Source organism: Suncus etruscus, chromosome X (genome assembly GCF_024139225.1).
Source record: "Suncus etruscus isolate mSunEtr1 chromosome X, mSunEtr1.pri.cur, whole genome shotgun sequence".
Taxonomy (NCBI): domain Eukaryota; kingdom Metazoa; phylum Chordata; class Mammalia; order Eulipotyphla; family Soricidae; genus Suncus; species Suncus etruscus.
In genome coordinates, this window is record NC_064868.1 from 59579346 (window position 1) to 59598115 (window position 18770).

Sequence of the window (18770 nt, forward strand, 5' to 3'; positions counted from 1 at the left end):
ACTTAAAAAATCAACCACATTTAAAATAAAAGTTAATGTTAAATCTAAAAATAAATATTATTCAAGGACTTCTATTTTGGTAGGAATAAAAAGAAATAGACAAAATAAAAAGTCAAACAATAGTCCCATTTATTTAGGTTTGATGCTATTACTCTTGCAATTGGCATTCCATCATCATAGACTTTTTTGAGGTTTAAGTCTTGAAGTGTTCTTCCTATTTTTTCCTCAAGGAGATGTATGGATTCAGGTCTGATTTTAAGGTCTTTAATCCATTTTGAGTTGGTTTTTGTGTAGAGTGTGAGGTATGGATCAAATCTTCAGTTTCGTGTAGGTGGTTACCCAGTTTTTCCAACACCATTTGTTGAAGAGACTGTCTTTTCCAATTCAGGTTTTTTGATCCTTTGTCAATTAGTTGGGCATATATTTGGGAAAATCTCTCTGAATATTCTGTTCTAACCCACTGGTCTGATACTCTGTCTTTGTTACAGTACCATGCTGTTTTGATGACTACAGCTTTATAGTAAAGCTTCAGGTTAGGTAGAGAAATGCCACCCAGTTTCTTTTTTTTTTTTTAGAAGAGATTTGGCTATCCTAGGTCCTTTGTTATTCCAGATAAACTATATAATTGATTATTCTAAGTTCTTGAAAAAGATGTCTAAATTTAGATAGGGATTGCATTGAATCTGTATAGTAGTTTAGGTAGGATAGTCATTTTGATTATATTAAATTAAAGCAAAAACTATCATGACACTATTTGGGGTTCTTACAGTACCAAGGCAAAGCATTCTTAGATATAAGAAATTGGGGTTCCAGAATGGTCTCAATCAAGTATGGTTTTTAAGAAAAAAATGAAAGACATTTCTCAATAATTTTCAGAGACAAAAGAGAGGAGGGCTGTACGTTACAGCCCTCCTAGTGAACCTCACCACAAAGAGTGATGAGTTTAGTTAGAGAAATAACTACATTGTGAACTATCCTAACAATAAGAATATATGAGGGAAATAGAAAGCCTGTCTAGAGTACAGGTGGGGCGGGGAGGGCAGGAGGGATATTTGGGACATTGGTGGTGGGAATGTTACACTGGTGATGGAGGTGAAACCCAACCACAATCATGTTTGTACCAAAATGTTTAAAGAAAAATACATAAATTATTTTATAATTAAAATATACATAAAAATTAAAATATACATATTAAATTAAATTAAATACATAAAATACATAAATATTAAAATTAATTTTAAAAATTAAAATACATACATAAAATATTTTATAAGTAAAAAAAAAGAAATTGGGTTTACACCATCAGCAAGTTACTGAGAACTGAAACCAGAGAATATATGTGGCCAGGTCTGGTACTATATTCTTGTTAATTTATTTGGTAGGGGATTGAAAACTCTGATGATCACTTATATTTAGAAGCTACAAGCAGTGGGCATAGCTTTTTCAATGGGCTCAGCTGTGTCACCTGATCTGCCCCTGCCCAACATGGAAGATAGTCCACTGAAGATCTTTTCCCTGCTGTTTCTACAATTAACCCAGGGATCTTTTATGTCATAATAACTTCAAAGCTACTCCATACAGAGAAACAAGCATGCGTTGGCCTCATCATTAGAGAAATAGCATCTTAAAGCTTTAAAGGGTCAAGAAGGAAGAGTTCCAGGTGCCCTTGTCATTTGTTAAAATGCAAATGGAACTGAAATGGACAGTTTCAAAGATATTTTTCAAATTCCTTTACTTCCATGATACTCAAAGCATTTATTTTTTTACACTATTTTTTTTGTATTTAAACAGATTGATTACAAATTTGATTGTAGTTGGGATTCAGTCATGCAAAGAACACCACCCTTCACCAGTGTAACATTCCCATCACCAATGTCCCAGATCTCACTCCTCCCTACACAACCCCCACCGGTACTCTAGACAGGCTTCTACTTCCGTCGTTTATTCACATTGTTATGATAGTTCTCAATGTAATTGTTTCTCTAACAACACCCATCACTATTTGTGGTGAGGTTCATGTAGTGAGCTGGACCTTCCAGCATCTTCTCTTTTGTCTGAGAAATACTGCAAAAATGTCTTTTATTTTTCTTTAAACCCATAGATGACTGAGACTATTCAGAGTTTTTCTCTCTCCCTCTGATTTATTTTACTCAGCATAATAGATTTCACGTACATCCATGTTTAGGAAAATTTTATGACTTCATCTCTGCTGATGGCTGCATAATATTTCATTGTGTTTCTTTAGCCATTTGTCTGTTGAAGGGCATCTTGGCTGTTTCCAGAGTCTGGATATTGTAAATAGCACTGCAACGAATATAAGTGTGAGAAAGGGATTTTGTTTTTGTTTTTGGGCCACACCCTGCGGTTCTCAGGGATTACTCCTGGCTGTCTGCTCAGAAATAGCTCCTGGCAGGCACGGGGGAACATATGGGACACCGGGATTTGAACCAACCTTCTTTGGTACTGGATCAGCTGCTTGTAAGGCAAACACCGCTGTGCTATCTTTCCAGGCCCAAGAAAGGGATTTTTGTATTTTATTTTTATGTTCCTAGGGTATATCCCCAAAAGTGGTATAGCTGGATCGTATGAGAACTCAATTTTAAGTTTTTGGTGGAATCTTCATATTGCTTTCCATAAAGGTTGGACTAGACAGTTCCCACCAGCAGTGAACAAGAGTTCCTTTCTCTCCACATCTCGCAAGCACTGCTCATTGACATTCTTTGTGATGTGCGCCAGTCTCTGTGGCGTAAGATGGTACCTCATAGTTGTTTTGATTTGCATCTCCCTGATGATTAGTGATGTGGAGCATTTTTTCATGTACCATTTTGCCATTTGTATTTCTTCTTTGAAAAAGTGTTCATTTCTTCTCCCCAATTTTTGATGCGATTAGATATTTTTTTCTTGTAAAGTTCTTGTATAGTGCCTCATATATTTTGGATATTAGCCCCTTATTTGATGGGTATTGGGTGAAAAGTTTCTCCCACTCAGTGGGTGGCTCTTGAATCCTGGGCACTATTTCCTTTGAAGTGCAGAAGCTTCTCGGCTTACTATAGTTCCATCTGTTTACCTCTGCTTCCACTTGTTTGCGGAGTGCTGTTTCCTTTTTAAAGATGCCTTTAGACTAAGTGCCATGGAGTGTTTTACCTATGTGTTGTTCTATATACCTTATGGTTTCAGGACTGATATCAAGGTCTGTAATACATTTGGATTTTACCTTTGTACATGCTGTTATCTCGGGGTTTGAGTTCGCTTTTTTGCAAGCGTATAACCAGTTGTGCCAACACCACTTGTTGAAAAGGCTTTCCTTGCTCAACTTAGGATTTCTTGCTCTTTTATTAAAAATTAAGTGAATGTATGTCTGGGGAGCATTCTCTGAGTACTCAAGCCTATTCCACTGATCATAGGGTCAGTCTTTATTCCAATACCATGATGTTTTGATAGCTATTGTTTTGTAATGCAGTTTAAAATTAGGGAAAGTAGACGAATCTACGCCTGCCCAGTGGGGCCCAACTGTGAAAACCTGTGAGTGCTACCTGAAAATGTCTGTCTACTGTCCTCTTGCGTGAAACTCTTGGGAGTGGGGCTAAAGAGGCTCCAGAAAACTTGCTCTCCCAGAGGCCATTTTCAGGGCGGGACTCCAGAACATAAAGACTGGCAGGCTGTTGCAGAAGCCGGGTCCCCTGTTTGGGACATCAGGCGGGGAATATCCACGAATCTACGCCTGCCCAGTGGAGCCCAAATGTGAAAACCTGTGAGTGCTACCTGTAAATGTCTGTCTACTGTCCTCTTGCGTGAAACTCTTGGGAGTGGGGCAAAAGAGGCTCCAGCAGAGAACAGCCGCTTTGCTTGCTACGTGGCAATGCACTCTTTCTAAGAAAAAAACACCATCGCAACAAGAAGAAAAAATCACACTAAGAACTGTGCTATATCACAGAAGCAAGCATTTCTCTCCGGACTGTCTTCTCTGTTGCATGCTTGGGCCTAAGATTTGATCCAGTGTGATGCTTCATTCACGGAGGACTCCCCTCCCTTAGAGGCAAGTCAGCCCATTCAGAAAGGGCGGAGCCAGAGGAGTGTGCTGCCTGCATCATATAGCCAATGAATACCACCACAACACGTAGAAAAAACAACAATACAAGTGTGACAATGGGGAAACAATGCAGGCCAGCATCAGACATAGAGAATGAAGATGACAATTCTGATGACCAGATAACGACCAACCAACTAATCAACATCTCAGATAAGGACTTTAGACTAGCAATATGGAAGATGCTCAAAGAACTCAAAGAAACCAAGGATGGAGTTGAACAGAACACTAATTAGAACCAAGAAAATATGAAGACAGAAATCACAAAACACCAAACTGAAATAACATGTCAACTAACAGGCCTGAAAAAGTCAGTAAATTAAGTGAATGACAAAATGGATAAGCTCTAGGACAGGGTATCAGAAGCTGAGAATAGACTTGGTGCTGTGGAAGATGAGATACATAACAATTCCATACAGCAGGAGAGATTGGAAAAAAACTTAAAGGAAATGAACAGACAATGGAAAAATTAGTCAAAGAATGGGAACAGATGAAAATAGAAGCCTATGATAAGATCAACAGAAACAACTTAAGAATCATTGGAGTCCCAGAGACCCAGGAAGAAAATTTCCAGGAAGAATCAACGGTCAAGACATCATTAAAGAGAAACTTCCAGAGCTAAAGAATATATGTGATCAAATCCTACATGCTCGAAGAGAACCAAACAAAAGAGACTCCAGAAAAGCCACCCCAAGACACATCCTAGTCATAATGACAAATCCCACAGACAGAGACAGAATTCTGTAAACAGCAAGATCAAAAGGAGAAATTACGTTCAAGCAAGCATCCTTGAGATTTACAGTTGACCTGTCACCAGAAACACTCAATGCCAGAAAGCAGTGGTGGGATATTGTGACAAGACTGAATGAAATGAATGGTTCACCCAGAATATTATACCCAGCAAAATTCACTTTCCTGTTTGACAAAAGAATACATGGTTTCACAGACAAAAAGCAGCTCAAAAACTTTACAGACACAAAACCAGTCTTAAGAGAAAAACTGAAAGACCTAATTTAAGACAAGATGAACCAAAAGACACACCAAATTTCGATATAAAGATGGCATTATATCCCAGGACAATTCTTTCTCTCAATGTCAATGGACTAAATGCAACAGTCAAGAGACACAGAGCGGCTAAATGGATCAAAAAACTCAATCCAACCTTCTGCTGCCTACAAGAAACGCACCTGAAGAGTCAGAACAAACATAGACTCAAAATAAAAGGCTGTAGAAAAATTATCCAAGCAAACAACACCCATCAAAAAGTTGGAGTGGCCATACTAATGTCAGATAATGCAAACTTTATACTCAGAAAGGTTGTAAGGGACAAAGATGGACATTTTATATTAATTCAGGGGTATGTAGAGCAGGAAGAAATAACTCTCCTAAACATATATGTACCGAATGAGGGGCCAGCAAAATATTTAATACAACTGTTGACAAATCTGAAAAATAATATCAACAACAACAACACAATAATTGTGGGGGACCTTAACACGGCTTTGTCAACACTGGATAGGTCAAGCAGAATGAAACCCAACAAGAATATACTAGACCTGAGGAGAAAAATGGAAGAAAGAGGCCTAGTGGATATGTATAGGACACTCCATCCCCAGAAACCTGGATACACATTCTTCTCCAATGTACATGGGACATTCTCCAGGATAGACTAGATGCTGGCACATAAAACATACCTCCATAATATCAAGAGGATAGAAATTTTGCAGACTACCTTCGCTGACCACAGGGCTCTGAAATTATTTGTGAATTCCAAAGGGACTCAGAAGAAAAACCTTAACACCTGGAAGTTAAACAGCCTCATACTCAATAACCAGTGGGTCTGAGATGAAATCAAGGAGGAAAACAAAAGGTTCCTGGAAACAAATGACAATAAAGACACAAACTATCAGAACTTATGGGACACAGCAAAAGCAGTACTGAGAGGAAAATTTATAGCTTTGCAAGCACACATCAGGAAGGAAGAAGGAGCTTACCTGAGTAGCTTAATGACACAGCTAAGAGAACTAGAATGTGCTCAACAAAAGGACCCAAAAGTAGGAAGACAGAAGGAAATAACAAAGCTGAGAGCAGAAATCAATGAAGCGGAAACCCAAAAAACAATCCGAAAAATCAACGAAAGCAGAAGTTGGTTCTTTGAAAAAATAAACAAGATTGATTACCACTAGAAAACCTAACAAAGAGAGAGAGAAACTTGATAACTCGTATTAGGAATGAAAAATGAGAGATCACTACTGATATGACAGAGATTCAAAGGGTAATCAGAAACTACTTTGAGAAACTCTACGCCACTAAAAATGAGAACCTGGAAGAAATGGATAAATTCTTGGACTCTTATAATCTTCCACAGTAGAAGGAAGAGGATGTAGCATATCTGAACACCCCCATCACCATTGAAGAAATTAAAAAGGTAATCAAATGTCTGCTGAAAAACAAAAGCCCAGGCCCAGATGGATTCAATAATGAATTCTTTCAAACTTTCCAAGAGGAACTACTACCAATACTGGCAAGACTCTTTGATGAAATTGAACAAACGGAAACACTTCCAAATAGCTTTTATGAAGCCAACATCACCTTGATACCGAATCCAGGCAGAGATGCTACAAAAAAAGAAAATTTCAGACCAATATCGCTGATGAATGCAGATGCAAAGATCCTCAACAAAATCCTGGCAAATAGGATTCAATACCTCATTAAGAAGATCACCCACTACGGTCAAGTAGGTTTCATCCCAGGAATGCAAGGATGGTTTAACATCCGTAAATCTATCAACATAATTTACAACATCAATAACAAGAAAAATAAAAACCACATGATCATATCAATGGATGCAGAGAAAGCATTTGATAAGGTCCAACACCCATTCTTGATCAAAACTCTCAGCAAGATGGGAATGGAAGGAATCTGTCTCAATCTAGCTGAAGCCATCTACCACAAGCCAGGTGCATATATTATCCTCAATGGAGAAAAATTAAAAGCCTTCCCTCTAAATTCTGGCACAAGACAAGGCTGTCCTCTCTCACCACTCATATTCAAAATATCACTGGAAGTACTTGCTATAGCGATTAGGCAAGAAAAAGATATCAAGGGAATCCAGATAGGAAAGGAAGAAGTCAAGCTCTCACTGTTTGCAGATGACATGATTCTCTACTTAGAAAACCCTAAAGACTTGACCAAAAAGCTTCCAGAAACAATAGACTCATATAGCAAGGTGGCTGGCTACAAAATTAACACACAAAAATTAATGGCCTTTCTATACACCAATAGTAATAAGGAAGAAATGGACATTAAGAAAAACAACCCCATTCAAAATAGTGCCACACAAACTCAAATATCTTGGAATCAACTTGACTAAAAATGTGAAGGACCTATACAAAGAAAACTATTAAACTCTGCTCCAAGAAATAAGAGAGGACACGCGGAAATGGAAACGCATACCCTGCTCGTGGATTGGCAGGATTAACATCATCAAAATGGCAATACTCCCCAAGGCATTATACAGATTTAATGCGATCCCTCTAAGATACCCATGACATTCTTCAAAGACGTGGATCAGGCACTTTTGACAATCATTTGCAACAATAAACACCCTCGAATAGCTAAAGCAATCATTGGGAAAAAGAATATGGGAGGAATTACTTTCCCCAAATTTAAACTGTTCTACAAAACAATAGTTATCAAAACAGCATGGTATTGGAATAAGGACAGGCCCTCAGATCAGTGGAATAGACTTGAATACTCAGAAAATGTTCCCCAGACATAAAATCACCTAATTTTTGATAAAGGAGCAGGAAACCCTAAATGAAGCAGGGAAAGCCTCTTCAACAAGTGGTGTTGGCACAATTGGATAGCCGCTTTCAAAAAATTGAACTTAGACCCCCAGCTAACATCATGTACGAAGGTAAAATCCAAATGGATTAAAGACCTCGATATCAGCCCCAAAACCATAAGATATATAGAACAGCACATAGGCAAGACACTCCAGGACATTACAGGCATCTTCAAGGAGGAAACTGCACTCTCCAAGCAAGTGAAAGCAGAGATTAACAGATGGGAATATATTAAGCTGAGAAGCTTCTGCACCTCAAAGGAAATAGTGCCCAGGATACAAGAGCCACCCACTGAGTGGGAGAAACTATTCATCCAATACCTATGAGATAAGGGGCTAATCTCCAAAATATACAAGGCACTGAAAGAACTTTAAAAGAAAAAAAAATCTAATCCCATCAAAAAATTGGGAGACGAAATGAACAGACATTTTGACAAAGAAGAAATACAAATGGCCAAAAGACACATGAAAAAGTGCTCCAGATCACTAATCATCAGGGAGATGCAAATCAAAACAACGATGAGATACCACCTCACACCACAGAGAATGGCACACATCACAAAGAATGAGAATAAACAGTGTTAGCGGGGATGTGGAGAGAAAGGAACTCTTATCCACTGCTGGTGGGAATGCCGTCTAGTTCAACCTTTATGGAAAGCGATATGGAGATTCCTCCAAAAACTGGAAATCGAGCTCCCATATGATCCAGCTATACCACTCCTAGGAATATACCTTAGGAACACAAAAATACAATACAAAAACCCCTTCCTTACACCTATATTCATTGCAGCACTATTTACCATAGCAAGACTGTGGAAACAACCAAGATGTCCTTCAACAGATGAATGGCTAAAGAAACTGTGGTACATATACCCAATGGAATATTATGCAGCTGTCAGGAGAGGTGAAGTCATAAAATTTTCCTATACATGGATGTACGCAGAATCTATTATGCTGAGTGAAATAAGTCAGAGAGAGAAAAATGCAGAATGGTCTCACTCATCTATGGGTTTTAAGAAAAATGAAAGACATTCTTGCAATAATAATTTTCAGACACAAAAAAGAAAAGAGCTGGAAGTTCCAGCCTACCTCAGGAAGCTCACCACAAAGAGTGATAAGTTTAGTTAGAGAAATAAATACATTTTGAACTTTCCTAATAATGAGAATGTATGAGGGAATTGGAGAGCCTGTTTAGAGTACAGGCGGGGATCGGGTTGGGAGGAGGGAGACGTGGGACATTGGTGATGGGAATGTTGCACTGGTGATGGGTGGTGTTCTTTACATGATTGAAACTCAAACACAATCATATATGTAATCAAGGTCTTTAAATAGAAAAAGAAAAAAATAAAGTTCATTACTAGCAAAAAAAATAGTAAAAATAAAATAAAAATAAAATTAGGGAATGTAATGCCTCCCATATTCCTTTTCCCAGGTATTGCTTTAGCTATTCGAGGGTGTTTATTGCTCCAAATAAATTTTAGAACTGTTTTATCCACTTCTTTGAAGAATGTTATGGGTATCTTTAGAGGAATCGCATCAAATCTGTACATTGCTTTGGGGATTATTGCCATTTTAATGATGTTAATTCTCCCAATCTATGAGTAGGGTGTGTGTTTTCATTTCTTTGTGTCCTCTCTTATTTTTGGAGCAGTGTATAGATTCTTCACATCTTTAGTCAAGTTGACTCCAAGATATTTGAGTTTGTGTGACACCAATGTGAATGAGATTGTTTTCTTACTGTCCATTTCTTCGCTATCATTATTTGTATGTAAAAAGTCGATTGAAAATTAATTTTTAGCTCACTATTGCAGTCTTCAGCTGCTGTTACTCTTTTGGAGAAACTTACAGTGAGGTTTTCATTTCACCTACCAAGATTTTTACTCCTGTTATTTCAGTTTGGAGTATTCTCATTTCTATTTTTCTGTCTTCTAGATTATTATTTGTGGTTTGTTCAGCTTGGTTCATGCTTTCTTTGAGTTCTACGAGTATACTCCATATATCTTCTCTAAACTCCTTATCTGAGACAAACATGTGGCTGTCTCACTTTTCAGGTCAACAGAGCTGCCATCATTTTTCTCTGTGCATGGGGTTAACCTGCATTTTCCTCACTGTCACACTTGTAGTTTTTTGTTTTCTACATGTTGTGCTGTTGTTTATTGGCTAGAAGATGTTTTCAGTCGTGAAGCAGAGTGAAACATCCTGGTTCCTGTGGCTCCACCCTTTTTGGGCAAAGACACTTACCACACTGGTGTGCCCTCAGGAGATATTTTGCCTTGGGTATTTCACAGATTCCTCACTGAGCATAGCAGAGAGCAGCACGGTGATAAGAGCAGAGGTTGTTTAAAATGTGTTGTGTTTAAAGTGTGGTGTGTCAAACCACACCACAGTAATCCACCAAGAGCAATTTCTGAGTGCATAGCCAAGATTAACCCTAAAATCAAAGAATATCCCTAGTTCCTTTTCATCATTTTGTTTACAACTTGCTTTTTTTTCACAGTTACTCTTTAAGTTAAATAGAAAAAACAATGTGCACATAGAGCAGGACCTCTATTTGTGAACAATAAAACCAGTTGCACATCTGTATGGAATATCATGTATGTTGATATGTATAAAATATTTGGGATTTTTCCTCTCTGTTTATCCACAGCCCTGACTTTATAATGGCACTTGACTCTTTTTCACTGCTTTGTTCAGTAGTCCTCACAGTGCCTCTGAAAGGGGTCTCTTCTAATACTGAATCTGGATGACTAATTTCTCCTTATATAAGGGTGGTATTATGATGATATTATGGATGTTCTTCATTCTAACACCTGCCTCTCATGTATTACTCGTGTAATAAGAAAGCATCCTCCTGTGTGTGTTAAGGAATAATGGTGCCATATGCTTTGGTAATCTACAGAGCTTTGGGGAAACAACTCCTTTTTTCAGTCAGAGACTGGGATTATATAACAAGAATATGCTTTATGCTAGACCTTGAGAAGGGACCAGAGAAACAGGTTACCAAATGACAGGATAACTGTTACACAGACTGAATAAGTGATATCATAAGGGGACACACAGGAGACAAAGAAAGTCACTTATACTATGGAGAAACTTGAACTAAGAGTCTTTGAATGATGTCCACAGAACTCACAAATACTATCTAAGTAGATGTGAATATTAGTAGGATCATGGGAACTTCCAAGAAACAGGAAATACAGTCTTTCAAGGGTACCTTTACCAATATTGCCAATAAGTCCCATATCTCTGCCTGAATTATAACATTCACTCATAAAGGAAATACCATATTTTTGGTCTATAAGATGCACCTGACCATAAAATGCACATAGTTTTTAGATGAGGAAAAGAAAAAAAATATTCTAAAGCAAATTGTGCAATGCGAGATGCCATCAGAAGATGGCAGCTGGGAGCAACCAACCTGCTAGGCCAAAGTGTATTTACAGTTCACAGCTGGTTAAACACTTTTATCTTACTTTTTATATCAAAATAAAAATAAATATTTCATATACTTTTTTGTTAATATAAAAAAGTTACTGCAGTGATCAAATAATCTTAAAGAAAAACTCAATATGTGAAAGTGAAAGTGCCTTAACCTGATTGCTAGAGAGCTCATGCTATGTGGTATGTCTGCACAATAAAGAAAGCATAATGTGGATGTCAAGTGGTTAGTATGCTCTCCTCCCCTGCACTCAGGCTTCAGTTTCATGTAGTATTCTCTCTATAAGACACACAGACATTTTCCTCCATCCTTTTAGGTGGGAAATTGCATTATATGGTATGAAAAATTCAGTATGTCTTCAACAAAATGTTACTCATGTAATAGCCCCTTAACATTTGGAGTTGAAGCACTTGATTTAGATTATGCATAGAATAGAAAGACTTTCTCAAAAGAAATCAAGTTACTACTAAGCAGTTGAATGAAAAAGTAGATTGCCTCCACATGACATTTGACCAAGAAATGGGAAGATAAGACACATACCAACAAAGCTGACTGTACTGAGGACATGGTTAATTGTCACAAAGAGCCTTTGGAGAGTCAGCATTTTGGACCTCTTAGTGCTGACTCTGTGGCTCATTATTTCCAAGAATTATCTCCATTTTCACCTCAATCCTGAGGCTCAGAGGCCAGGATTGACTCACCCATGTCAATATCTACCAAATGGCTGAATCTAAACTTGAACCCATGATTAAATATATGTATTTTATGACACTCTCCTACCAAGGCATAGGGAAAGAAGTTACTGCTATTTAAATACCCTTTTAGATCTGCTTTAAGAGCTTTGCGTCAGCCGTCTTTTTTCCCTTATCCTCTTTCCCCCACATTTTTCACTCCTGCTTCCAGAACTCGATTGTTATAAAACTTCTGAGCCAGTTTGTAAAGGCATGTTAAGGCCTTTGGAACTGCCAACTAGCCTTCTGGATAGAGGCAAGATGAGCTCCACTCATACATCCTAAGGATTCTCATACCAGTTTCTCTCAGGATGGCTCTGATGCCCTGTCTCTGGGTAATTCTGGGAGAGAGCGGTGGGATAGAGAAATAACTCATTCAAGTCTCATTTCTGAAAAACCAGTCAGTTCAGGGGACAGCCGGCTACTGAGAGAGCAGAAGATGGCTATAGACAGTACCCAGTGGCACAAGGCAATAAAGAAATTATTTTTGTCCAGAGGGTGTGTGTTCATATTCTCTTGTCTCCCTTTGGATTCTCTGAGCTGGACCACCTAGGCTACTCTAAGCTGGTTCATACAGTCTGGAATCAGCATTTATTTTCACTGTGATTGCTAGGATACAACTATTAAGCAGTCCTTGAGCTTCATCCTGGATGTTTCATTCTTCACTCCAACTGAAAGAGTTTATTTTAAATGGCCCTATATGGGTTGTATCAAATTTTTATACAGGTTTAAACTACTGGCTCTGAGGCTAACACACATCTCTTTGCAGATTTTTATAGTTTGATTTTAAATTCACACCAAAAAATGCTCACAGGAATAATCCTACCTCTTGCTTTAGAAACCAGGCAATTCTGGGGCTCAAATCTGGACATCCTCCATGCAAAGTAAGTGGTAGTTTTACTGTCCTGTCTCTGGAACCTCTCTGTAACACCTTTCTGGACTGAGATCTCTAAATCCTGAAACATTCACATTGGCCAATTAATCTTGTAGCATAAGTTTTATTCAGCCTAAATGAAAGTTCCTTCCCACAATTTCTTGACTGAGTTAACTAGGGACTTTATAGAAGATACATGTGTAACAGAGAACAGAAAAAACTGACTTGTTGAATCCCAAGCCTTTCCCTGCTGGATCTGTGACCTGAAGCAAGGACCTTTGTTCTCTAGTGTACCAATGCAACCTGAGGTCACAGAATTGCTGCAGTCTCTCATATAAGTCACCATGCTAAGAATAATACTTCACTAGGAATTTACTATGTGTCAATTGATATTCTAAACGCTTCATACCTCACAGCAACCTAGAAATCTGTATTTCTTTCTATTTCACAGAGTATTTGAGGGAGACATAGAAAAACTAAGTTGCTTACATAGAGTCATGCTGTTGGTGGCTTCTGTCCTAAAGCGCCAGTGGATTTCAATGAATGTTACTTCAAGGAGAGTGGGTTGCATGGATGGAGCAATATGAAATATAAAATATGAAGAAATGATGTCCACACAAATGAATTGTATGGCAAATGTGTGACAACTTTAATCTCCAACTTAAGGGTACTTAAAGGGGTAAAGGGACAGTCATACATATGAGAATGCTCATATATTGTTTCTTTGCCAAGTACAGAAACTTATCAGTGTACATTGATTGATCTTTAAAACAATGCACACAGCTCTAGGTGGTTTGTAATCTTAGCATAGTATATATTTCAGTTAGTAGCCCAGAGGATAAAAGAAAGGCAAACTTTTACATTTCAAAGTAGTTCCTCTCTTGCCTGGCCCTAGGTTTCATACTGATGACAATTTAAGAGATTAGCAAGAAGCCAGGTTTCCTATGACAAATTTCCTTTACCTAAGGGAACAAGTTTCTATCTTAGGTACTAAGACTAACTTCCTAAGTTCTGGTTTCGAACGAGATAAAACTTAGATGAAAGAGGTACAGAATTGTACCTAGTAAATTTAATTGTCCATTGTTATTTATACTGGCAAAAACTTTTTGGAGTGTAAATTAGTTAGCAGGTATTCAAGGTGATTAATGGAAGTCGCTGAAACAAATAAATCCTGCTATGGTGTTCAAAAAAAAGAAGAGAAGGGTTTCACTTGCCCCTGGGAAGGACCACGTGAACAGCCACCCCGCTCCTGCTGGGTTTCTCTTGCCCCCAGGAAGGACCGCGCAAATGGCCGCCTGCTCCTGCTGGGTTTCCCTTGCTCCAGGGAAGGTAGGGAAGCTCCGCCCACCCACGCCGACCTCGCAAACGGCCACCGGGCCCCATCCCCCATCGGGTGTCTCCTGCCTCCCAGCACTAGCTGACAACAATAGGGCAAAGCAAAGAATCAGGCCACAGAAAGAGCAAAGGAGGAGCCAAACCACAGCAAGCCCACCCAACAGTACCTCTAGATCCACCCTCAGGGAGGGGACCCATTCACACAACACAGGGGATCAAAACAGGCTGAAATTGGAAGGAACAGCACTTCAAAGCGCACCAATAAACACAAAGAAATATGGGTAAATCAAAGAGAACCCTAAGTTCTGAAGATACGGAGACAAACCCTAACAAGTTTCCAAGTCCGCCAAAACGCACAGATTCGTGGGAAGGTGACCTAAAAGCAGCAATGAGGAAGGAAATGCAAGAATCAATAAAAGAAATGAGAGAAAACTTAGCTACCGAGTATAAGATATCTATGGAGGAACAAATAAGCCAAATTAAAGAAGAAATGTTAAAGAGCATGAGAGAGTCCATACAAAAAGAAGTGAAGGAATTAACAGACAAAGTAACAAGCCTTACTAGCAGAAACACAGAGTTGGAGAAACACATTGAAGAACTCGAAGGAAAACTGCAAACAAAAAATGACCAAGAAACCAACAAAGAAATAAAAGGAAAAGCACTGGAAGGAAAAGTCCAGTACCTAATGAACAAGGACAAAAGAAACAATCTAAGAATCGTGGGTATACCAGAAGGGGAGGAAATAGGGAAAGGGGAAGAACAAGTGGTCAGAGAGATAATAGCAGAGAACTTCCCTACCCTCTGAAATGAAACTTCAGGGCAAATCCAGGAAATCAAGAGGGTCCCTAATAAAATAGACGCCAATAAACCAACACCAAGACATATAGTAATCCAAATGGCAAAAAAACAAAGAGAAAGAGGAACTTCTTAAGGCAATAAGAGAGAAAAAAACCTCAAGTACAAAGGTAGGGACATAAGAATCAAACCAGATCTCTCAGTCTAAATAATTCAAGCTAGAAGACAGTGGAATGACATATTTAAACGACTGAATGAAAGAAACTTACATCCTAGAGTCCAATACCCAGCAAAACTATCATTCATATGGGAGGACAGACTAAAAACATTTTCAAACAAGACCGAACTAGAGCTATTTGTGCAAACAAAACCGATTCTAAACAACCTACTAAGAGATGAATTACACAATCCAAACCCCCGATTGTAACAAAAGCCACCCTACACTACACAACTGCACAACAGTCCTCTCTCTCAATAATCTCCCTAAATGTTAATGGCCTAAACTCTCCAATTAAAAGACACATAGTAGAGAACTGGATTAGGAAAAATAAACCGGACTTCTGCTGTCTGCAAGAAACACACCTACAGCTACAGGATAAGCATAGGCTTAGAATCAAAGGATGGAAAGTAATTATTCAGGCCAATGGAAAACAAAAAAGAGCAGGGACAGCCATTCTTATATCAGACCAAATTGCATTTCAACCTCAAGAAAGTGATCAGAGACAAAGAGGGTCACTACTTACTGATCAGGGGAACATTAGATAAAGAAGTACTAACCCTGGTCAATATCTATGCACCTAATCTAGAGTCAGCAAAATATGTGAGGCAACTGCTCGTAAACCTGGAGAAACACATGAAGGGAAATATGATAATAGTAGGGGACCTCAATACTCCACTATCACCACTGGACAGATCCACCAAACAGAAAAATAGCAAAGAAATAAGAGCTCTAAATGAAAAATTAGAAGATTTGTGGCTAATAGACTTATATAGAGCCCTCCATCCCCAAAAAAGCAGAATACACATTCTTCTCAAGCCCACATGGAACCTTCTCCAGAATAGACCATGTCTTAGGATACAAAGCCAACCTATATAAGACCACAAAGGTAAGGATCATTAGAAGTACCCTTTCAGATCACTATGCAACAGAGGTCAAAATTGACTTCAAGAAGAAGCAATAGAGAAAAACCAATACCTGGGGATTAAACAACATACTGCTCAACAACAGCTGGATCAAAGAACAACTCAAGGAAGAAATAAAAAGATACCTTGAGACAAATGACAATGAAGAGAAAACATGTCAAAATTTGTGGGACACAGCAAAAGCAGTAATTAGGGGGAAACTCATAGCAATACAGGCCTATGTCAAGAAACAGGAAAATAACAAAACCAACAGTTTAAAAGATCACCTCAAAGAATTGGAACAACAGCAACAGAGAAATCCAACCACAACCAGAAGGCAAGAAATAATAAAAACCAGAGCAGAAATAAACAACATAGAAACCAAGAAAACAATACAAAAAATCAATGAGACTAGGAGTTTTTTTTTCCGAAAAAATAAACAAGATAAACAAACCACTGGCAAAACTCACCCAAAAAAAGAGGGAAAACACCCATTTCAGTAGGATAACAAACGAAAGGGGAGATATTACAACAGAACCCCAAGAAATACAACATATCATAAGATCATATTATGAACAACTATACTCAGCTATGATAGAGAACCCAGGAGAAATCGACAGATTCTTGGAGAAAAACCCTCCTGAGACTGGACAAGGAAGACCTAGAAAGCCTAAGCAGACCAATTACCTCAGAGGAAATTGAAGATGTAATTAAAAAACTCCCTAAGAACAAAAGCCCAGGCCCAGATGGATTTAAAGTGAATTCTACCAAACATTCCGAGAAGATTTACTACCACTTTCCCATAGGCTCTTCCAAACCATAGAAAAAACAGGAATCCTCCCTAACTCCTTCTATGAGGCAAATATCACACTCATTCCCAAAGATGGCAAAGACACCACAAAGAAAGAAAACTACAGACCAATCTCACTAATGAACATAGTTGCAAAGATACTCAACAAAATCCTAGCAAACCGAATCCAGCAATTCATCAAAAAGATCATACATAATGACCAAGTGGGATTTATAACAGGAATGCAAGGTTGGTTCAACATACGCAAATCAATCAACATTATACATCACATCAACAACAAGAAAAACAAAAACCACAAGATCATATCAATCGATGCAGAGAAGGCATTTGACAACAGCCAACACCCTTTCATGTTAAAGACACTCAGCAAAATAGGGTTAGAAGGAACCTTCCTCAAGATAGTTACAGCTATCTATGAAAAGCCTACAGCCAACATTATACTTAATGGCGAGAAACTTGAAGCATTTCCACTAAGGTCAGGAACTAGGCAAGGCTGTCCACTCTCTCCACTCTTATTCAATATAACCTTAGAAGTCCTAGCAATAGCAATCCGACAAAAGAAGGGAATCAAAGGAATCCAAATTGGGAAAGAGGAACACAAACTATCTCTATTTGCAGATGATATGATGATATACATCGAAAATCCTAGAGTCCACAGTAAAACTCCTAGAAACAATTAACCAATACAGCAAAGTGGCTGGATACAAAGTCAATACACAAAAGATAGTAGCGTTTCTATATACAAACAACGAAGTCGAGGAGAGAGAGATTAAAAATACAATACCATTTAAAATAGTATCAAAAAATATCAGGTACCTAGGAATCAACCTTACAAGGGAAGTGAAAGACCTATACCAGGGAAACTTCAAAACGCTTCGAAAGAAATTGAAGAGGATCTAAAGAAATGGAAGAATATCCCATGCTCATGGATAGGTAGAATTAACATAGTCAAAATGACTGTCCTACCCAAACTACTATATATATTTAATACAATCCCTATCCAAATACAGACACCATTCTTTAAAGAAATAGAACAATCAATCACAAAATTTATCTGGAACCACAAAAGACCCAGGATAGCCAAACACATACTGAAAAACAAAAAGCTGGGAGGCATCTCCTTACATAACTTGAAACTATATTATAGAGCCATAGTAATCAAAACAGCATGGTACTGGAACAGAGACAGGACCTCAGACCAGTGGGTCAGAACAGAATTCCCAGACATAAACCCCAAGATGTACAGCCAACTAATATTTGATAAAAGAGGCAAGAACGTGAAATGGAACAAAGGAAGTCTATTCAACATATGGTGTTGGTACAACTGGAAAACCACATGTACGAAAATGAAGATTGACCCATACCTCACCCCTTATACAAAAGTCAACTCAAAATGGATCAAAGACCTTGAAATCAGACCCGAATCTATAAAGTTTATCGAGAATAAAATAGGCAGAACACTCAAAGACCTATATATCAAAAAGGTCTTTGAGAATGGAGCACCAATGGCAAGAACGTTAGCATCAAATATAAACAAATGGGACTACATCAAACTAAAAAGGTTCTGCATGGCAAAAGAAACCCTACTTAACGCAAGAAGACAGTTAACAGAATGGGAAAAAATCTTTTCACTCGACATATCAGATAAAGGGCTGATATCTAGAACATACAAAGCACTCAGAAAGCTGAGACCCCCCAAAACTAAATAAAGCCATTAAAAAATGGGGAG